General features: G+C 40.6%; 1 long non-coding RNA gene across 3 annotated transcripts in view; it reads right to left on the reverse strand.

The window, feature by feature from the left end:
* Positions 1-2,212: 2,212 nt before the first annotated feature.
* The window catches only part of LOC107184676, a 54,833-nt gene continuing 46,197 nt past the window's right edge, over positions 2,213-10,848 (reverse strand). Inside the window, exon 3 of one of the 3 annotated variants that reach the window (XR_001515570.1) lies at positions 2,213-2,509. This is a non-coding gene — a long non-coding RNA (uncharacterized LOC107184676). Of the gene's footprint in view, positions 2,510-5,026; positions 5,110-9,825; positions 10,018-10,848 lie in introns of those variants that run through there. The other 2 variants (XR_001515572.1, XR_001515571.1) reach the window with 2 other exon arrangements.

The following is a 10,848-nucleotide window of genomic DNA, read 5'->3' on the forward strand; positions in this document are numbered from 1 at the left end:
TGTGGGCATTAAAGAGCCAGTTCTATGTATAGCACTGACTGGGGTGTATACATGTTTGTACTGGAGGCAGGTTTGGCAGAAAAGTTTCTGCTTTTTGTTGCACACAGTGATTCTTTGCATAACTTTATTATCCTTTAAATTCCACGGTGGGTGTGTGAGTATGTAGAAAAATTAACCCGTCTCCACAAACTTGGGCTAAAGTGAAATTATGTTAGGAGGATGAAAAGCCATTCACTCCTCAGAAATTGTGAGAATGTAGGGCATCCTCCTACACCCCACCTACATTCTAATGACCTCCAAATATATCCCAAGCCCTAAGCCTTCACTTGAGTTTTTAATTTATTTCCAACTCCCTGAATATCTCCTTGGGATGACACCTCACACCCACATCCAGGAGAACTACATGCACTAAGAATTTCAATTAATGGAAACAATATCCACTCCTTCCTTATTACCTCCTTCTCCCTGACAGAAATCTACTCAAGAAGTAAGAAGATGATTGCTTTCTCAGCGTCTCTTGCAGCTACAGGTAACCATCTAGCATAGTCCTTACCTAACCACCAGCGCTCTGCCAAAAGGTTGGTGGTCTCTGGGAGGCCTTTTACATTGGGGATTAAAGGGAATAGTTTCATTTTTCACCATCCTTGCTGCCTTAAACGTGGATGTGATAGTTTAAGTTCAGACAGGCACCTCCTGACCAGGAGGTGACAACTGTGAGGACCAAAGCATGGCAAAGCAAAAAGAGAAAGGAGATGAGTGCCTGAGCCAGTGAATAACTGCTCACCTCCAGACTTCTGCTTATGTGAGAAAACCCCCTATTGGCTTCAGCCCCTGTTCTACACAACAGTACTCAATTCTAATTGAGACTTTGCTAAGTCCTTTCTCTACATGTATCTAAAGCACAAATCCAACCATCCCATGTTCTTTTGGTAGCTCTCCCTCACCTTTAGGGTGAAACTTATGCTGCCCATGACCTTGAGAATGTGAGCCAACCCTTGAGGGCAGGACCATATCTTTTTCTTTCTAAATCTCATGGGTCTGGCACAGTACCTGGGACAGTCTTCTGGGCTGTTTAATGAACCATTGTGGATTTGAATTGGGGAAAGTGTTATAATGAAATCTTTCCTAACTCCTGTAGTTTTTCCTGAATAATCTACTTCCTGATTCTTCACATATTTGTTATATTCTGGATTGTTTCTGGAAAACAGAAATTAAATGGTGTGGCTTTTATGTCGGTAGATAAGATACCTTTCCTGCTCATCATATTTGGAGGAGTTATTACTAACGGCATTATTTTCCTCTAGAAAGAATAGTGTAGACAGGTCTGTATTGCTCGCTACTCTTCTAACTGCTACAGCAAGCACAGGCTGAAGCGCCAAGTCAGTACTGAATTATATAACATCAGTCTCCATCTTCTTCACAAAGACTTCTCTCCCCACACAGACTCCAAGTTCCTCAAAGGTTCTACTTTTCACTTCCTTTAAGACTCCTGCAGCTATCTAACACAATGCTGAATAAATAAAGGCTGCTCAATTTCTATTGAATTGAATGACTGCCCAAGAGTGACCTCAGTATGTGCTATCTCCATTGGGTAGTGGCTGTGGCTGTGTTTCCAGAGGCTGTTGTCTTTGGCTCCCTCTGTACTTCTTTCCTAGACATCCTGTGCTTTTTACCACATTGAGTCACCTTGTTTCTGTTGCAAGTAACCTGCTGGCGACTGTCACTTCCTCTGGAAGTTAGTGCATGAATCAGAACAATGCTAATAAAGCCAACAACAATAATAGCAAGCCTTAATTAAACCTTTATAATGTACCAGCTTCTAGTTAAAAACTGTTATGTGTATTATTTCATTAATCTATTGAGCATGTCCAGGTTGTTGATGAAGAAACTGAGCTGAGAGGGATAAAGCAACTTCATCAAGAATTCAGGCAATCTGACTCCAGGACCCAAGCTTTAACCTCGTAAGACTGTGTATCTGATTCTCTCATGGACCAGCCACATTGCTCAGTTACATGATTGTAGACTATACCTCTAATTGTGCAAGACTGATGAAGATAATTAGTTCTAATACTCCCTATCATTTGTAAAGTTGGAATTGTGTTATATTTTTTGAGCACCAACTCATGCATGCTTGAAAATTATAAATATCTAAACTTGGTAAAGAAAACATGACCCTTAAGGAGTTTGCAATCTAGATTTGGAGATAATAATAGCTATAATTTATTATGCAGTAGACACTGTAATATATTATTTGTAATCTTTAAAACAATACTACAAGATAAGGAAAATGAGATTACAAGATAAGGAAATTGAGATTCTGAGAATTTTACTGACATGCTCAGGCTACAAGAGTTATTAGTAGCTGAGTTAGGAGCTGATGGACCCAAGGGCCACATCAAATATAAATAGAGTTGTGTTTCATGCATCTGTTGACAGGAACCTGGTTCATAAGCCATCCGGAATGACTGTGAGCACCAAAATGAGCCAGAAATCCTCCAAACATGAACATCTGAAATAACAACAAACAAACAAATGAAGAAAAGACAGAAATGTGAAGGCTACAAAATCTCCTCAGTCTTTGATTCCATTAATATATTGATAGATCACTAAGCAGCAGTATGACCATATCAGACACTACCCATGTTTCTTCATCTTGTAAAACTGCTACCAAGATAAGCACGGGTACGAACAAGCTCTCAAATTCTAAATGATGTAAAGTAGGCTATGGGACTATGTCCCATCCTGCCCCTCCCCTCCCCCTTTTTATCTTAGTAGGGACATGTAAACTGATAAAGACACTCCATGAATTGGCTAGGGTGCATTTCTTTCTTTCCTTTCCTTTCCTTTCCTTCCTTTCTTTCTTTTTTTCTTTCTCCCTTCCTTCCTTCCTTCCTTCCTTCCTTCCTTCCTTCCTTCCTTCCTTCCTTCCTTCCTTCCTTCCTCCCTTTCTAATCGTTATTGATTTCTGAGAGGAAGGGAGAGGGAGAGAGAGATAGAAACATCAGTGATGAGAGAGAATCATTGATTGGCTGCCTCCTGCATGCCCCCTACTGGGGATCGAGCCCACAACCTGGACATGTGCCCTTGACCAGAATCCAACCCTGGACCCTTCAGTCCACAGACCAACACTCTATCCACTGAGCCAAACTGGCTAGGGCTGGCTAAGCTGCATTTCCACGGCAAATATAAAGAGGAAAAAGAGCTCCCCCCCCCCCTCCTTAACACTGATGGCATAGTTTTATTAGCAAAAAACTGGAGCAGACCTCAGAAACAGCTCCATCTCTGGTTGAGCCCTAAGACAGGTGGACCGCAAGGGTAGCCAGTGAAAGGACCACGTTAGCATAGGATCACAATAAATGAGTATCTCTAATAAGTCAGCTTATTTGGACTTTAATTTTTCAGCTAGCTTATGCTGGCAAGGACCACTGGGATATGGTCTTACTCCAAAGCAGATGCTCTACAGCTGTGGTTCTCAATAAGAGCTGCCCATCAAATCACCTGAGAAAATTTGAAACTCTCAAAACAAAACCCTTGGCACCAGACTTAGGTATCAGTATATTTTAAAGTTCTCAAGATGATTCAAGGTATAGCCATGATTAAAACCCACTGCTCTATAGGCACCTTAAAAATAGCTTATGCTGGTCACATTGACCTGTTTATAAGCGATTGATTATTTGAACCCAATCTCAATATTTTTTTCAAAATAAAATTATCTCTTCTAGAGCTTGTGGTACAGAGCACTAAGGTTTAAACAAACCCTTTAAAAGTCTGAGGAGATTCAATATATTTGGGGGGACAAAAAATGGCCTGACCTCTGTGGCCACTTCTATGAGAAAGTAGAATGATTTCTAGCCTGGGAAAGAATAAAGGAAGGCTTCTAAATTTCCCAATCGCATGTCAACTGTGCTAATGTGCATCTATGGCCTTCGAAGCTTTCTTCGATGAGCCACGCTGCATACTGCTGTGTCAGGTACCAGGCAGAGAATTTAATCAGGAATTAATCAAAATCCAGCCCTCAGCAATAGTTTCTTAGATATAGCTGATGTTTAAAACACAGCCTAGAGGACACGTTCTCTATATTCCATCCCTATATTAAGTTAAATCATCAGAAATAAATGTACGTGGATTATTTCATCTTACTGCCTCCAAAAAATACCTTGACTAAATTAATATTTAATTTATACTTTTAACTTTTATAGAAGATCTTTATAAGTCAACTTGGTATACAATTCTGTATCTTTCCATATAACTCTATTCAATAATATCTATTTTATTGTGTTTTCTCATATAAAGATACAAGAAAAATGGCTCCTAAAATTTGGGGCCGGGAAAAAGTAAGTGTCTCTAGCCCAACCTGAGTGTGTCTTTAATTAGACACCGAGAGACTGTACAGCTCCACAGAGATCATGTAGTGCCAGCCACAGAGCCCAAGAGTCAAATCCAGAGCTTATTTCATTTTAGGAAAGCATTTTAATTAGATGTCAATTCTCCAAGTTCATTGTGCCGGACACAGAATGTGTCACTTTTCACACCTACTCAGGCATCCTCCTGCCTCCCATTGCTATTCAACTACACCGTTTCCACAGACACTGGAGCTAGAAACCCCAGTCACCTCTATTTGACTTCCCACTTTCCCATCTCATTGATATTCAATTGCTGGACAAATGCCATCGACCATAAATACACAAAGATCAAGAATTTGTCTGACTGGCAAGTGTTCCCAGCCCCTGGTGCAATACCTGACACATGGCAAATATTCAATAAACATTTATTGAACAAATTAAAAAGTTCAAAAGATTTATTTCTTTATCTCCTAGTCTCTTTAGCCTTTTGGCTCCTTCCCATCCTCCCTGCCATCACTCAAGTGTAGGCTCTTACCACCTTTCCTTGTTATTAAATAACACGCTAATCTATTCTGACCTCAGGCCATATGTTCCAGCCCATCTGAGTTCAGCTGATGCTAAATAAGATTTTAAAAATACTTGAACATGCTCCTTTCTTGCTCAAATTCTTCCTTGACCTAGCATTCAAGGTGTTTGTTATTCTTACGTCTGGTTCCAATAACTCCATGAGTAAAGAGAAGTGGGATAAGAAGCCAGACCATGGCAGCTGTGAAGAAAGACACTGATTAGAACTAAGGACAGGATCAGGATGGGGACAAACAGCCTATGTACTTTTTAGGTTGTGGGGATGAAAGAGGTGATATACATGAAAGCAGGTTACATTGGTAAAGCGCCACAGACAGCTATGTTTTATTTGTCAGTACTAGATGTTCCTGAAGATAAACCTGAGTCATCGTGAAAAGTGCCAAGTATTTCAGGGCATCAGAAGAATGAATATCTAGGTCATAACGATCCTTACATCTGCAGAGGGGTTTGTGGCTTACAATGCATGACTTCCCATGCATTATCTCACACAGCTCATTCCAGTATCTCTGGGAGATAAGCATTCACATCCACATGGGGAGACCAAACCTCGGAGAGGTTGGGTGACATGCTCAAAGTCACCCAGCTACTAAGAGGCAGTATGTGCCTAATGTAATTTGCACCGTGGAATTTGTTTGTGGGAACATGCTTTATTTCAGTGTTATCCTGAACTAAAACCCTAGACTTTTGATGTCAAGTCTGGTGCCTTAGTCGCTCCACCAACAGCTGTCCCTTCTCCCCAGCACCATGCATTGTTCTTCGTAGTTCTGGAGCATATCATTCACTTTATTCTACGTGGAGGAGTAGCAGCAGCCACAGCGGGAGTGGTAATATATAATATTTATCAAATGTTTCATGATCCAGATAGCATGCATTATTTCATTAACTCCTCATAGCAACTCTTTGAGGTGAATAATATTGTTATCTCTTTTCACATCTGATGAACTGAAGCCCAGAGAAAGAAATTCAGCTAAGGATACACAGGCACCAAATAGTGAGGCTGAAATTTGAACGTGGCAGGCTGACTCAAAAGCCTGAGTATTGAACATCATTATGCGATATGCCCTAAAACTTTAGAAACATCCCCATCTAAATGGTCCTCCTTTAATAGTGTCACTGGTCCCCTTGCCACTTCTTTCATTTTTATTCTGTATGTTGAATGAGTAGTGTACTGATAAACAGGTGAGCTTAATGATTCAGGAAGATCCTGAGCATTCTGTATACTTGAGCTCCATTACTGATTTAATCTTGGCGGTCATACATTTCCTCCCTTTATTTTATAGACGTGTGGCCTTTCAGAACTGGAAGAGGCCTGAGAAATCCTGAAATCCAATCCCCTGGTTTAGAGAGTATTTTGCTAAGTGAAATAAGCCAGTCAGAGAAAGACAAGTATCACATGATCTCACTCATATGTAGAATCTAGTGAACAAAATAAACTGACGAACAAAATAGATCTAGAGACATAGAAGCATGGAACAGACTGTCAAATCTCAGAGGGAAGGCTGGGTGGGTTGGTGGGTGGGTGGGAAACGATCCACCCAATGACCTTGCATGCATATATGCATAACCCATGGGCACAGACATTAAGGTGGTGAAGGCCTGGGGTTGGGTGGCGGAGGCAGGCTATAAGGGGTCAATGGGAGAAAAAAGGGGACATATGTAATACTTTCAACAATAAAGATTAAAATAAAAAAGAATCCTGAGCATTCTGTGTATTTGAGCTCCATTACTTGATTTTATCTAGTTGGGCTTCATACATTTCCCCCTTGTTTTATAGACTCTTGGCCTTTCAGAACTGGAAGGGGCCTGAGAAATCCTGTAATCTAATCCCTGGCTTTAATGTGACAAATCCTGACTCAGGTAGATTCAGTCACACGTTCAAGCGTCACAGCACCAGAATCAAGTCTCCAAGTTCCCCGGCTAGGGACCATTGGACCAAAGTCCCAGGCCTTTCTGTCACACGTCCTGCCAGGGATAAACAGATGATGAGAGGAAGCCCCTCTCTCAGATCAGGTCAAAGCACTAGTGATGCTCTTTCCTGAGCTTCCTGGCTGCAGTATGATCTCTTCAAAGACAAAGCATCTCAGAAGGGCTTAACAGACCCTCACTCCCTGGACTTAGATGTGGCAGCATTAACCTGATTGTTTGGGTTAAAAAGACCTTTGAGCCCCCACTTGAAGCATCTGGCAGCACAGTCACAATAACAGACAGAATCAAATAAGCATCAAGCAGGCTGCCCGGTGTTATTTTCTCACAGGGGTGTGAGTTGGGAGGAGGTATTCTATTACAAACAGGGAAAGAAAATGACCAACAGGCCATTGGAGGAACTTCCTCCAGCTTAGACTCCTGGGCACGCTATTATTGTGAAGTGCTCACTTCACGACGGTCAGCTGGTGCATCATAGCCGTTACTCAGGGCACCACTTTATAGACTTATTTATAAGGAACAATCTGTTTCAGCCTCTTCTATTTACAAACCCAAGTCGGTTAGCCTGACTCATTAGTAACCCATGTGAATAGGGTGGGCCTCATGGCTAAGCCAAGCTGGAAAGTGGACATGACCAAGAGGAGCTCAGTCTTCTGGCCTTGGGACCCAGATTTTGTGGCCTCCTCCTCCCCCTCTTCCTCCTCCCCCTATTTCTCCTCCCCCTCTTCATCCTCCTCCTCCTCCTCCTCTTCCTCCTCCTTCTCCTTCTCCTTTTCCTTTTTCCTCTTTTTTAAGATTGCTCCTCCATTAAACAAGCAAACTTAAAAAAAAAAAAGATAATTGGAAACACTGCTTCTACTGGCCAAATACCATGCTAACTGCTAAAGAGATTGTTCTCATGCTGCCCATCTAAGCGTTACCGTTTACATTTTGGAGCCCAAGCAGATAAATGCAGTTAGGGTCTACAAAGCAGTCAGGGGAGAAAAGCTTGCTTCTCTGGCCCTCAAGGGCCGTCTTTGCTCATGGTTTCAATAAAAGGAGGAGGAGCATCAGAATTTAAGACACCCATGGTCAAACAATCTCTTGCATCTGATTAATTGGTAGGTAAGGAAAAGCAACTTTCACGTGTGCAGGGGGGCTGTGTGGTGTTAAAGCTCAATGGACATCACGCACAGTCTGTTTGTCCTCACAAGTCACCGAGTGTTGGTCTACACTTCAGACAATTGGCATTTATATAGAGATTGTGAGCTCAGCCCTGAACTCCCAATCTTCCCTCAGGTAGGAAGAATATCATGGTTAATTTACACTTGGTCACCACCTTTGTCAATTTCAAAGCAGTTTCTTTTTCTTAATTCTACCCAGAAAATTACAGGATGCATCAAGACTTGTGAAGAGATTTTATTTTAATAAAACATTAGATCTTTTTCCAATGCTATTCTTAAAGTTATTTTAAAATTAACATACAATAAAATTCACACTTTTGGTGTATAGTTCTGTAAGTTTTGACAAATGCTAAGAATTGTATAACCATCACCATAATCAAGACACAGAACAGTTCCCTCACCCTAAAACATTGCCTTCACTTTCCTCACCCACCCCTAATCCCTGGATACCATTAACCTGTTTTCCAACCCTGGAGTTGTGCCTTTTCCAGAAAGTCACATAAACTGAACCAGACAGCTATGTGTCAGACTTCTGTCACTCAGCACAGTGACTGTCAACCGGTGTGCCGCAAGAATGTTTGAAACATGCAATACCTGACTATTTAGTCAGGGGCACTGACCTCCTTTCTCTTAGATTGTCAAATTAAAAAAGGAGAATAGTCAACACAACTAGCCGTCAGTGGGAATGAATCAAAAGTGTACCTATTTTTTTTGGCAGAGCAGCAAAAATGGTGGCATGTTATATAAACTATTTGAAAACCTGCTTTTATCACTTAACAATAAACTTGGCTAACCATCCATGTCGTGGTATTCAATTGTGTGCCTTATTATTCAATGATCTACTGTGTTATATTTTTTTAATGAAACAGAAATTTGTTTTTTAGGTATAGAGTCACTTTTTGACAATTCCATATGTTTCAACATAATAGCCATTGTATTTCTAGTATTTGAGTAAAATTTTAAAGTTGTACAAACTCTCTGATGAAATTATATGTTGCACATTTTCCAGCTTTGATCTGATTGTGTTGCAGCAGCAATAAGGGCTCTTTTAGAAAAATGATGTGGAAATATGAAGCAGGGTCCAGTCAATTTCATGTTTATGTCTTAGGAAACTTGGCCTATGGGTAGCTGCTGTATGACAAGGAATCGCAAGACTACAAAGAAATTTATTACCCTGCATTATTGCTCCCCAGGGTTTTTCCATCATAAACAAACTGAATCTGGTATGTTCTTGTAGTTGTTTCATTTCAAGGCAATTCTTTTCTGCATCAGTGACTCCCACTAACTCATACTATTCTCATGGGGATTAAGTTACTATCAGTGTCCTTTCATTGATGATCTCATAGAGAATAGATAACGCTGGCAAGAGAATGTAAATAATTTATTTCTTGTGACTTAACTTTAACCTGTATGCTTGCTTAAATTTAAGGAGATAAAGAGAAAATGCTGACAAAATGGTCATTTTCAAGGAGAAAAAAAAATTTGGACTTTTAAAGCCACAGATAGGCATATTTTATCCTAGAAGGCTATAGAGAAGGAGGAAAGAAAAAAAGAAATATCAGAGAACTTAGTGGGCATTTCCTCTCTGCCTCTCCTAGGAGTATTTAATCTTTTGGTTTCTGAGCAAATCTCTCGCAGCTGCTTAGTTTCTGTTCGTGCCAAGGACCCTGTGTTTATACTAACTGCACCCAAAGAATTCTTCTTACACAAGTTGTACTACTTAAGCTCTTTTGCAAGTCTCAGACTTTATCACATCCATGGGGAAACAGCCATACTTTTCTTTCTCAACATTCCTTCTGGTCAAAGGAGAATGTAGAGGATTTAATTCCTTAAACATCAGGGCTTAATACTGCTTGTGATTTGTATGTATGAGACAACTTTCATAAACCTGTGGCTAGGTACACCTACCATTTCCATGCAGAGCAAGTTTGGAGAGGCAGCCCTAAGAAGGGACCGGAGCAACAGTTCAGTCCATCTGGATTGAGGTGGTTTCCTGTTCCAACCTGAAAATCAGCAAGAACCAGAAAGTCTAAGAAACTGAGTAAAAGGATGGGACCAAGTCCTCCTGGAGAAGACTGGTTCCAAATATTCATCCATGAACTTAAAACTTTTTAGTTCCATGAAACTAAAGATGAAAAAATTCTGTGTCTTTTTTTTATCATCCAACCCCAAATTACACAGTAACTGAGCTAATTCATAACTTTTAAAACTTTCCTTGAAAGCTCAAAGACTGTGAACAAAAAGATGTTCCGTTTATTCAGCTGTGCCTGTTCAACCCCAAAATGTAACATTACACAAACATTTAGGTCCTAAACATCATTCACTGAAATCATCTCAGTTGGTGCCTATGCAACCATTTTAGAGATGAAGAGTCAAAGCTAGGAAGGGTCAAGGGTCAAGGGACACGGCCAAGATCCATTGCCTGAGGGTGGATTCAATCCAGACCCTCCTATTCCTCCACAGTTTTTTCACTGTGCCACAATTGCTTTTTTCTGATTATCCATATTTAAAAAATTAAAAAATACAGCTAATCATTCTGCTGTTTGTTATCATCCAGATACAAGTGACTGGTCCTATTCTTGGCATTATATAGATACAATGTCATCTATGTCCTAGCTTACTTGGCTGACATTACTTCTCCCCGGCATCTTATTTCCCAGTTCCTCCTGAAAAGTTCACCATCTACAGGACTCCCAGACCCAGGGCTAGTCTTGGTCTAGTAGCCTCACCTCACTCACTTGTGAGCTGTGTGACCTTCACCAAATGACTTCAAGCTCTCTGAGCCTCTCTTTCCTCATTTCGTGAAATAAGGAAAACAATGACAGTCTCCTCAA

Source organism: Myotis davidii, unplaced genomic scaffold (genome assembly GCF_000327345.1).
Source record: "Myotis davidii unplaced genomic scaffold, ASM32734v1 scaffold847, whole genome shotgun sequence".
Lineage (NCBI taxonomy): Eukaryota > Metazoa > Chordata > Mammalia > Chiroptera > Vespertilionidae > Myotis > Myotis davidii.